The 12271-nt window shown below is 35.8% G+C and overlaps 1 protein-coding gene across 4 annotated transcripts in view; it reads left to right on the top strand.

Annotated features, from left to right (window-relative positions):
- The window catches only part of WASF3 (WASP family member 3), a 152127-nt gene that overhangs the window by 59223 nt on the left and 80633 nt on the right, over positions 1–12271 (top strand). For all 4 annotated transcript variants that reach the window (XM_053920792.2, XM_053920791.2, XM_053920788.2 and 1 more), the window contains one exon: positions 8878–8973. The gene's annotated coding sequence lies outside the window, so the exon portion shown is untranslated. The remainder of the gene's footprint in view (positions 1–8877; positions 8974–12271) is intronic.

Below are 12271 nucleotides of genomic sequence, written 5' to 3'. Positions count from 1 at the left end.
ATGCTTAGTCCTGAATAAAGCATTCACCAAGTGATAGCTAATAACAAAATAATAGTTACATAGCCTTTCACAAAATGGGAAAACTCATACTTGTGTTTCCCAAAGGAAGAGTTTATACATGTTACTAAACATAAATGGTCATCCAGAAAACATAGTCAGCTAGAAAAAAAAATCCCTAAAGTGAAATGTATAGTATTGGTTACTTTCAAAATCATGCAAATAAGATGATCTAGGAGAAGTAAGATTTGGCCTGCATAATCTAAAACCCAGGGACAGTTCTCTGTATTTGGAAATAAAGTGGTCACTTACTTATGCAAATTACTTAGGAAAAACTCACTTTTTTTCCCCCCTGTTATTCTGTATAATCAAGAGTGTGCTCTACAGCTGCTCCTAAGGAAATGGAAGAAAATTATGTTCTGCTTTTAATTTTAAATAAGGAAACTAGTAGGACTTACATAAATTAGAATGTCATTGAATGATCTTTCTATTTTTTTCATACTTTCAAAAAGATATTGACAGTCTTGACTGTGTAGGTTCTTATTATCTAAAGGCCTACATATAATTCATACATGTCCAGATAGTTCTCTGTAGTAGACTGAAAACTGCTTTTCTTCTCTATGGAAATTGCACACTTCTCCCTTCCTCTGCCTGCCTGGCCTTTCCCTAGTCTCACTCCTCCCCATCTGTCTTGACTTCCCCTGAAGCTATTTGATACACCCCACCTCACTTTCGGTGCCATGTTGTTGCTTTTATAACCATCTACCTTATTATATTGTATTATAATCAGTTACATTCATGAAACTGTGAGTTCTTTGATGAGCATTCACTTTCTTATTTATTTTTGTTTTTGCAGTGTTTAAAGTGGGGCTGATTTTATACATGGTGCTTGGTAAAGTTTTGCTGAATGAATAAATGCTTAGTCACTGATTTTTCTTGTAGTTCTTCTAAGTAAACCATAGCTCTCCTTGGGAGAAAACTGTATTGTACTTTTTGCTACCTCACAACTCCAGCACATTGTAACCAATGTCAGATTGTTTTATAGGCTTGCTGTGAGTATCAGTTATCCCAGAAACACTTTATAGGGTCAGTTCAACAGATACTCAATCTTTGTTATTTTGTCCCCATGTTATGTACTATTAAAATATGTATATAGATGCAAGATGGTTGGCTGAGCTGCCACAGCGGGCAGCTGAAATGCTGGAGGGAAATTCAGTGACTGGTGGGTTCCCCCTGGGAAGTGTAGGGTCTGAACTCCAAGCTGGGCTCCCCAGCCTACAAGCACCAGAGCCAGGAAAGGAACCCAAATAACATCTAGCTGTGAAAAGTGGCAGGGTTTCTGACTGCCTGAAGGAGACAGCTGGAGTCACAGAGAGCCTTTTAAAGGGCCCAACACATATAATTTTGATTGTAGCCACTTACCCTGTGCCCTGGCAGGGCATGGGGTAGAGTAGACTAGAGACACTGGAGGAAAGTCTGGGGATGGAGGCTCTGGGGAGAGAACTGAGGGAGCAGCTGCCAGGATGCCCGTGCTGAGTCATCCCCCATACTGCAGGAGCCATCTTGCTCAGGCAGAGCAGTTCCCTTCAAGTGGCATCAGCCTGAGGGGAAGCAGTAGCTGCCTCCTCCTCCCCAGGAATTACTCTGCCCCACCCTGTGGTGCTTAATAAGCCTGACTATTGATTTCAGATTGACTAGATTAACAGGAAGGAGACAGCCACAAACTGTGCATTGCTGGTAGCCTTGAACAGGCTGCCTAGGGCCAGACTGGGACACCACCTGATATCACCAGGGGCGGATCCAGAAAGAGAAAATAGTGAAATGAATTCAACCATGGACTTCTTCATGATTTGTGTTATTTTCTCTCCTGAATAGATTTTTAACATTTATTTCTTGACCTTCAAGTTTATGCATATTAAGTCACTAGTTTTTATAGTATAGTTTATTTCAAATCCCATATTTTACTCCTCCCTTCTTTTACTCCATTTTACCTTTCTCTTCTTCATATATTTGTTTTAAATCTTAACATTCTCTCTTGCTATAACTTACTTCCTTTTCACACCCTTACTATTTCTCCCCTCTCCAGCCTCTCAAAACCATTATTCTTGTCATTATTCATCTCACATTCTTTATCCCATTCTTAAAATACCCTTATTCTTTCCATCCTTATCAAATCTTTGCTCGTCGGTTGTGGATATGGTGGTCGTTGTTGCATTCTTCCAGTTTTATTTATAGATCTTCACTACTTTTGTATTTCAAATTGCAAATTTTACCATTCCCCTCTCCTACTCCATTTTGCCTACCTCCTGTCCTTTTTTTGTTTTAAATTTTAATGTTTCCCTGTCTTAGCCTGGTTTTCATTCCTCACTCTTAGTATTCCTTCTCCCTCTGTCATTTCAAAATCACTTCTCTTTCCTCTAGACATCTCTTAAGTTTTTGTTTGTTTCTTCCTCCCCTTTATGCCCCTCCCACCTATATTAATCTTTGCTCAGTATTGTTGATACTGTTGTGGTGGATCTTTTTCTTCAATTTGGTTCCTTTTTTTCCTTCTCTCTCACTACTTAAAAAAAAATAATTTGTTGTTTTTAAATTTCTTTTTAAACCTAATACTATATGTTTCCCTTCTCTTACTCCATTCTGTCTTCTTCCCTCCCCTTTTTATTTATGATGTAAATTTTTCTTTCTTTCTCTCTTCCCCTTATAACTATTCCCTACTCTTATTATTGCGTCTCCCTCAACTCTCTCAAAAATCATTTTTGTTTCAGTTAGGTCATACGAATTTTTCCTTTCTTATAATAGTCTTAATCACTTTACACTTTTTATTAATACTGGCTCATTTGCTGTTGATAATGTGATTATGGGTGTGGGTTTATTTCCTGGGCTGTTTGGTTTTTTTCTGGCAGCACCTGTACAACAGCATACAAGATGTGGGGGGCGGAGTGACTCTCAACTAGCCAGCCAGAGGGAACAACCCACCAAAGAATGACCCAACAACAACCAAAACTCAGTTACAAGCAGAGAGCCCACGTAAATGGCATAAAGGGCATTCCAAGAGCATTGAGTTCAAGAGATCAAAGAGACTGCACCACTGAATCCACAGATCTCCTACCACAGAAGGTCACACCATGAAGACAGGGAGTCAAAGCAGAAACAAATAAGAGTCACCTAAAATGGAGAGACAGACAGCCCCCAGTTGAAAGGAAAGGAGGAATCTCCAGAAAAGTCCTAAATGAAATTGATGCAAGCAAACAATCAGACATTGAGTTCAAAATAATGGTTATAAACATGCTCAATGAGCTCAGTGAGAACAAAAAAGAACTTCAGGGAAACTACAAGGAACTTACTGCAAACTACACCAACATGAAAAAGGGTATAGAAACTATCAATAAAAGTCAGGAGGAAATGAAGAATACAATATCTGAAATGAAGAACACAGTAGAAGGAATTAAAATCAGGCGAGATGAAGCAGAGAATCAAGTCAGCAAGCTGGAGGACAAGGTAGAAAACAATTTCCACACAGAGCAACAAAATGAAAAAAGTCAAAAAGAACAAAGAGGGGTTAAGGGAGCTGTAGGAAAACGTGAAACATAATAATATCTGTATCATAGGGATACCAGAAGGAGAAGAATAGGAGCAAAGGCTAGAAAATCTTTTTGAAAAAGTCATAACAGAAAACGTCCCTAACTTGATGAGAGAAAAAGTCATGTAAGCCCAGGAAACACAGAGGGTCTAAATCAAAATGAACCCAAAGAGGCCCACTCCAAGATATATCATAATTAAAATGGCAAAATTTAAAGACAAAGAGAATCTTAAAGGCAGCAAGGGACAAACAGCTAGTAACATACAAGGGAGCCCCAATAAGCTATCAGCTGACTTCTCATCGGAAACACTAAAAGCTAGAAGGGAATGGCAAGAAATATTCCAAGTGATGAAAAGCAAAGGCCTGCAACCAAGACCACTGTACCCTTCAAGGCTCTCATTTAAAATGGAAGGTGAAATAAGGAGTTCGCCAGACCAAAAAAAAAAAAAAAAAAAAGGCTAAAAGTATATATTTCTACCAAACCAGCATTGCAAGAGATGCTAAAGGGAGTGCTTTAAGAAGATGAAGAAAAAGACGGGGAGAGAGCAACACAGGTACAAAGGGAAAAAATGTCACTGAATAAGTACCTATCAATAATAACCTTAAATGTTAATGGATTAATACTCCAATCAAAAGACATAGGGTAGCTGAATGGCAGCAGAGTGGAAGAAAATGGGACCTCCATACATGCTGTCTATTAGAGACTCATGTCAGAATAAAAGATCTACAGAGACTGAAAGTAAACGGATAGGAAAAAAAAACTTCCAAGCAAAGGGACATGAAAAAAAACCTGGGGTAAGCAATACTTACCAGACAAAATAGATTTCAAAACAAAGGCCATAAAAAAGACACAGAAGGACACTTCATAATACTTAAGGGAATAATCCATTAAGAAGATATAACCCTTGTCTACATATATGCACCCAGCATAGGAGCACTCAAGTACATAAGGCAAATCTTGGAGGACTCCAAGAAAGATATTGACAGCAACACACTCATGGTAGGGGATTTAAAACCCCATTGTCAACTATGGATACATCTTCCAAAGAATCAACAAGGATATTGTGGCATTGAACAACACCCTGATCAAATGGATTTAATTGATATATACAGAGCCTTTCACCCCAAAGAAGCAAAATACACATTCTTCTCAAATGCACATGGAACATTTTCAAAGACAGACCACATGATAGGGCACAAAACAAGCCTCAGCAAACTCAAGAAAATTGAAATCATGTCAAGCATCTTCTCAGATCTTAATGGCTTGAAACTAGAGACCAACCTCAAGGAAGAACTCAAAAACATTCATATTCATGGAGACTGAATAACATGCTATTAAGTAATAAATGGGTTAATAATGCAATAAGGAAGAAATCAAAACATTTGGAACCAAAAGAAAATGAACACACAACAGCTTAAAACCTATGAGACACAGCCAAGTCCTAAGAGAGAAGTCCATAGTGATACAGGCCTACCTAAAAAAGATAGAAACATTTCAAATAAACCACCTACCCCCAAATCTACAAGAACTAGAGGAACAAGAACAAACAAAGCACACGGTGAGTAGAAGAAAAGAAATGTTCAAGATCAGGGCAGAGATAAAAAATATAGAGACTAAAAGAACAATTCAAAGGATCAATAAATCCAGGAGTTGGTTCTTTGAAGAGATAAACAGAAATTGACAAGCTTTTAACCAGACTTATCAAGAAGAAAAGAGAGAGGACCCAAATAAAATCAGAAACAGAAGAGGTGAAATTACAACTGATACCACAGAAATACAAAGGACTGTAAGAAATTATTATGAACAACTATAGGCCAAGATTGTACATCCTGGACGAAATGGACAAATTTCTAGAAAAAAATATAATCTTCTAAAACTGAATGAAGAAGCAGAAAGCCTGAATAGACTAGTAACAACTAGTGAAATAGAAGCAATAGTCAAAATACTCCTGGCACACAAAAGCCCTAGACTGGATGGCTTCACAGGCAAAGTTTACCAAACAGTTAGGGAAGAACTAATTCCTATCCTTTTCAAACTATTCCAAAGAATTCAAGAACAGGGAAGACTCACAGACTCACTGTATGTGACCAGTATTACCCTAATTCCAAAACAAGGAAAAACACAACAAAGAACGAAAACTACAGGCCAACATCACTGATGAACATAGATGCTAAAATCCTCAACAAAATATTGACAAACCAGATCCAGCAATACATTAAAAAGATCATACACCATGATCATGTGGAATTCATCCCGGGGCTTCAAGGATCGTATAATATTTGTAAATCAATAACTGTAATATGCTACATAAACAAAATGAAGGACAAAAACTACGTGATTATATCAATAGATGTTGAAAAAAACATTTGATAAAGTACAGCATCCATTTATGATAAAAACCCTCAGCATATTGGGGATAGAGCCAGGATATCTCAATATAATAAAGGTCATATATGAGAAACCTACAGTCAAAATCATACTCAACAGGCAAAAACTTAAAGCTTTCCCCCCTAGGTCCAGGAGCAAGACAAGTGTCTCCGTTTTCACCACTTTTACTCAACATAGTATTGGAAGTTCTAGCCACAGCAATCAGGAAAGAAAAAGAAATAAAAGGCATCAAAACTGTAAAGAAGGAAGTAAAACTGTTGTTATTTGCAGACAACATGACAATGTACCTAGACAACCCTATAGGCTCTGCCAGAAAACTACTTGACCTAATAATTGAATTTGGAAAAATAGTGGGGTACAAAGTCAATATTCAGAAATTGAAGGCATTTTTGTACACCAGCAATGAAATAATCAGAAATAGAAACTAGGAAAAAAGTTCCATTTACTATAGCAACAAGAAAAATAAAGTACCTCGGAATAAATTTAACCAAGCAGGTAAAAGACTTGTACTCAGAAAACTACAGAACACTGAAGAAAGAAATTAAAGATACAAATAATAGAAGCATATACCATGTTCATGGCTTGGAAGAATTAACATCATCAAAGTGTTCACTCTACCCAAAGCAATCTATAGATTCAACACAATCCCTATTAAAATACCAATGACATACTTCACACAAATAGAACAAATATTTCAAAAATTTACATGGAACCAAAAATGACTCTGAATAGCCTCAGCAATCTTGAGAAAGAAGAACAAAGTAAGAGGGATTACAATACCCGATGTCAGACTATATTACAAGGTCACTGTAATCCAAACAGTCTGGTAGTGGCATAAGAACAGACACACGGATCAATGGAACAGAATAGAGAGCCCAGAAATAAACACATGTCTCTGTGGTGCATTAATATTTGACAAAGGGGGCAGGAACATACAATGGAGTAAAAACAGCCTCTTCAACAAATAGTGTTGGGAGAACTGGAATGGTACATGCAAAAAAATGAAACCAGACCACCAATTTACACCAAGCACCAGAATAATCTCAAAATAGATAAAAGACTTAAACGTAAGCAGTGACACTATAAAGTCCCAGAGGAAAACATACACAATAAAATTTCATATATCCTACTCAGCAATATTTTTGCCGATATATCCTCTAGGCCAAGGGAAGTAATTACGGGACTACATCAGATTAAAAACCTTTTGCACAGCCCTGGCTGGTGTGGGTCAGTGGACTGAGGACCAGCCTGCAAACCAAAGGGTCACAGGTTCAATTCCAAGTTGGGCACATGCCTGTGTTGCAGACCAGTTCCCTGATTTGTGGCATGCAAGAGGCACCCACACACTGGTGTTTCTCGCCCTCTCTTTCTTCCTCCCTCCCCTCTCTAAAAATAAGTAAATAAAATCTTTCAAAAAAATAAATAAAAACCTTTTGCACGGCTAAAGAAAACATCAGCAAAATGAAAATGGAACCAACCCCATGGGAAAACATATTTGCTCATGATACCTTGTACAAGGGTTTGATCTCCAAAATATATAAAGAACTTATATGACTCAACACCAGAAAGACAAACAATCCAGTTAAAAAATGGGCAAAGGACTGGAACAGACATTTCTCCAAGGAGCACATACAGAGGGCCCAGAGGCATATGAAAGGATGTTCATCACTAGCCATCAGAGAGATGCAAATTAAAACCATAATGAGATACACCTCACACTGATCAGAATGGCCATCTTTAGCAAACAACAAGTGCTGGTGAGGATGTGGAGAAAAGAGAACCCTAGTGCACTGTTGGTGGGAATGCAGACTGGTGCAGCCACTGTGGAAAACAGTATGGAATTTCCTTAAAAAACTAAAAATGGAGCTGCCTTTTGACCCAGTGATTCCACGATTGGAATCATACCCTACGAATCCTGAAACATAAGTTCAAAAGAACCTATGCACCCCAATATTCACAGGAGCATTATTTACAATAGCCAAGTGCTGGAAACAGCCTAAGTGTCCATCAGTAAATGAGTGGATCAAAAAACTGGTATATTTCACAATGGAATACCACGCAGCAGAAAGAAAGAAGGAAATCCTACCTTTTAGGACAGCATGGATGGAACTGGAGAATATTATGCTAAGTGAAAAATGCCAGGCAGCAAAAGACAAATACCATATGGTTTCACTTGTAAGTGGAACCTAATGAACAAAACAAACAAGCAAAATAGAACCAGAGGTATGGAAACAATGAACAGACAGAGTGACCAGAAGGAGGTTGGGTGGGGCATAAGACGGGAAAGAAAGGTAAGGGTATAATCAGTGAACTGGTATCAATGACCCATGAGCATGGACAACAGGGTGGGGATTGGCTGGGAGTGGGGTGTGGGTAAGTCATGGGAGAGCAATGGGGGAAAACTGGAGCAACTGTAATAGAAAAACAGTCAATCAATAAAAATATTTATATAGTTATTGCCCATATTTTTATTGAATTTAAATATTTTTGTGTCAAATTAATTCAAATGTTCATATGTGATAGAGTTCCTGTGTGAAGGGTAAGTTCATTGTGGTCAGTAACAAACCCCAAAATGCATGTGTTGTTTTTGGTAAACGAATTGAGCATATCAGTTGAATAAAGTTATAATATACTTGGCTTTTTATTTTTTTGCCCTTAGGCTATTATTTGCTATGATTCCTTAAAGTTAATTTCAGCGCTTACTCCAGGATAGGGAGTTGGAATTATATAGGAATTCACATACCTTATTACATTAGCTCCTTGGTTTAATTTAAGAACTACTTCTGGGATTAGAATTCTGGGATTAGAGCTCTCTTGATGAAATTGTCAAAATGTGAAATTTGAATTTATGCCTTTCTTAAAGACTTGAATGCATTTTGCTTGCCAGTATTTAATTTTTTTTTCTTTTTAGTTTTAATTTTGATTTGCTGTTACTACTGATATCTGAGCCAAAGTGGTGATGCTGCCTGAGGGAAATTTCTACATCCCCTAAGTCAACACTGACACGGTAAGAGTATGTGCCCTTTACCCTTAAAGCCATTTAATTTTCATAATGTTGTAGCTTAAAATTTTAATTAGAAATAGAATAAGATAAAATATATTAGTATGTGAAAGTATTAAATGTTAATATATTTTAACAGAAATATTAAGAGATAATATTTTAGACCCTTGAAGCCTAATCAATAGTAAGAATTTGATATATCCTCATATTTTTATGTGAATATTAAATATAACTATATAGTTTATTAAACAGGGGCCTCATTTTCCTCCCTATATATTTTGCCCATTTACTTTTTAGTTCCTGAGGTTTAAGTAGTTTTTTTATTCTCTGAACCTTGTTAATAATGAGTTGGTAAGAGAAGTCAAGATGATAAAACTGAAGCCTAGTCAGTTTTTGCCACCTCTTACTCTGAACTGAAGTAAATTGAAATGCTGGTGATTCCAATAGTGGCTAATAGGAGGTTTTGAATTGTTTAAGGATTTAAATGGTTTAGTCTGCTCTGTCTTTGAGGGATAATGCAAGAGTAATAAGACAAAGCAGACTATTCAGATAAGTTATTTCTTTGAGCTTCACTTTCGTCACGTATAAAAATGCCATCATTTGCCTTTAATGTTTTATAGAGTTGTAAAAATCAAATGAGATGATGTATGTGGAAGTGTCCTCCCCTTGCCCCCATTTCTTTTAGCAAGTGTAGAGGGCGAATAACAGGCCTTTGGATTTGAGATGGGTATTGAGAGAGAATATATTCTTTTAATATCCAGGTAGGAGTGTCCAACCTTTTGGCATCTCTGGGCCACCCTGGAAGAAGAGGTGTCTTGGGCCACACATTAAATGCATTGTGACATGTAATCACAAAAAATTCTCATAATATTTTAAGTAAATTTATGATTCTGTGTTGGGCCACATTCATAGCCATCCTGGGATGCATGGCTGCAGGCTGAACACCCCTGCTTAGAGGAAAGGATGCTAGAAGACTTGACCTCAAATCCTATTTCTATTTGACTTTGGGAATATCACTTCATTAATTTACTGTTGGAAAAGTAAATTTAATTCTCATACATTTACTTTGTAGATAAATCTTTAGGAATATGTCTGTATTCTTTGACTACAGTGGAATTACCATATTTTGTCATGTATAATGCACATCTTTTTGCACAAATTTTTGAGGGAAAAGTAAGAATGTGCATTATACGTGGGTAGTACTAATTCCATATCTACATAAATGTCTTTAATTCTTTTATTTATGCTTAATCATTAAAAGTGTAACTCTAGAAAGCAATAATGATATCTATATGCAAAATAATACCCTGAAATATGATCATTGGTTTTGTTTCTAAATATAAATAAAAAATTGAATTAAAAAACTAAAATGAAACATATTTTTCCTGAAAGTTGGGGCCAAAACATGGGAGCACATTATACACAGGAGCACATTATACATGACAAAATGTGGTAAGCAAGAAATCAGTAGCAGATAACTGGGAAATCTTCAAATATTTTGAAATTAAATATATAACATTCTGAAGACACCATGGGTCAAAGAGGAAATCTAAAAGGAAATCAGAAAATAATTTAAATTGAATGAAAATGAAAATACAACATCAAAATTTATGGGATACACCTAACTCATTACTTCAAGGGGAAATTTACAGTGTTACAGTCTTATATTATATAATGGAAGTTTTAAAATAATTAAAAGTTTCACCTTAAGAAATTAGAAGGCAAAGAGCAAATTAAACCCAGAACAAGCAGAAGAAGAAAATAATAAAAAGCAGAAATCACTGAAATACAAAACAGGAAAACAATTTTAAAAAATCAGTGAAGACAGAAAATTGTTCTTTCTGTCTTCTAATATAAACAAAATTGATAAATCTATAGTCATGCTAATCAGGAAAAAGAAGAGAGAGCAGAAATTTCTAATATCAGAAAAGAGAGACCATAAATATAAACCCTACAGATATTAAAAGGGAGGCAAGGGAATATTAAAACTTAGATAAATGGACAAATTCCATCAAAGACATGGCTATAGCTACCAACTTACTCAAGAAATTGAATTTGTAGTTAAAAATGCTCCCCAAGAGGAAGTCCCAAGTCCAGATGGATTCACTGGTGAATTCTCCCAACCTAATAAGAAATTAATAATACCAGTTATATACAAACTTCAGAAAATAGGGAGGGAACACTAATTTATGAGGCCAGTATTACTCTGATACAAGAAAACAAAGATATTTCTCAACAAAATATTAGCAAATTGAATAGAGTTTATATAAAAGGGATAATATATCATACCAAAGTACAGTTTATTCCAGTGATGCAGGATTGGCTCCTCATTTGGAAATAAATCAGTACAGCTCACAGTAACAACAAACTAAACAATCAGATTTTCAAAACCCATGTCATCATCACAACAGATGTAGAAAAAAACATTGAACAATATTTATCATCCACTCATGATAAAAACTCAGAAAAATAGGATTAGAAGGGATCAGGAGCTTATTCAACTTGATGATAGGTATGTATGAAAATATTATAGCTAATACTATAATTATTTGTGAAGCACCTAAATGTTTTTGCCTAACATTAGGAACAATGAAGGATGGTAACTCACCATTCCTATTCAGAATTGTCCTAGTCAGTGCAGTAAAGCAAGAAAAAGAAATAGAAGGCATTTGGATAAAGAAAAGACAAATCAAATTCAGAATTCTCATAGCAAAGGATCTGAGAAATGTAGTGTTTAGCTTTCTAGCTTCTGTGATACAGAGGAAAGGTTAGGAGGAGATTGGAATAGATGTTCGATGCCAGTAGACAACATCTACTGCATTTTGTTTGATTTTTGTGGTTATGATCTGAAAATCATAAAAACCAAGGCAACATTTATATCGGTTGTGGTTTTAAGTTACTGTTTTCTTTAAAGTTAAAAGTCAGCATAATCTGTTGGGAGTTTTAGTTCAGCATTTTCTTTCTACTAATATATACAAACAGCTCTGCATAGTATTTAAAACTTATGCTTTAAAACTTTATCAAATAGCTCTTTTTTGTTATAAAGAAAGAAAATTAAACAACATCAAGATTTTCTCTTAAAACCTAAGAGGGCAAACAAATTATTTGTTAAATCTGTTACAACTATCATTTGGCTTTGGATGAGTTCAAATTGTTTTTTTGCTTGCTGTCTATATTTTACAATGCATTGACATGTTTTATGTAATAATATAAGCCATGTATTATGCTTATTGATTTCTGCTACATAATTTTCAAATGCTTGCTTAATTTTATGATGGTTGGCAGTGTAGAATTAAGGAAATCT

Source organism: Desmodus rotundus, chromosome 3, assembly GCF_022682495.2.
Source record: "Desmodus rotundus isolate HL8 chromosome 3, HLdesRot8A.1, whole genome shotgun sequence".
Taxonomy (NCBI): domain Eukaryota; kingdom Metazoa; phylum Chordata; class Mammalia; order Chiroptera; family Phyllostomidae; genus Desmodus; species Desmodus rotundus.
The sequence above is the reverse complement of the archived record's forward strand: the minus strand, read 5'-3'. Positions and strand labels throughout refer to the sequence as shown.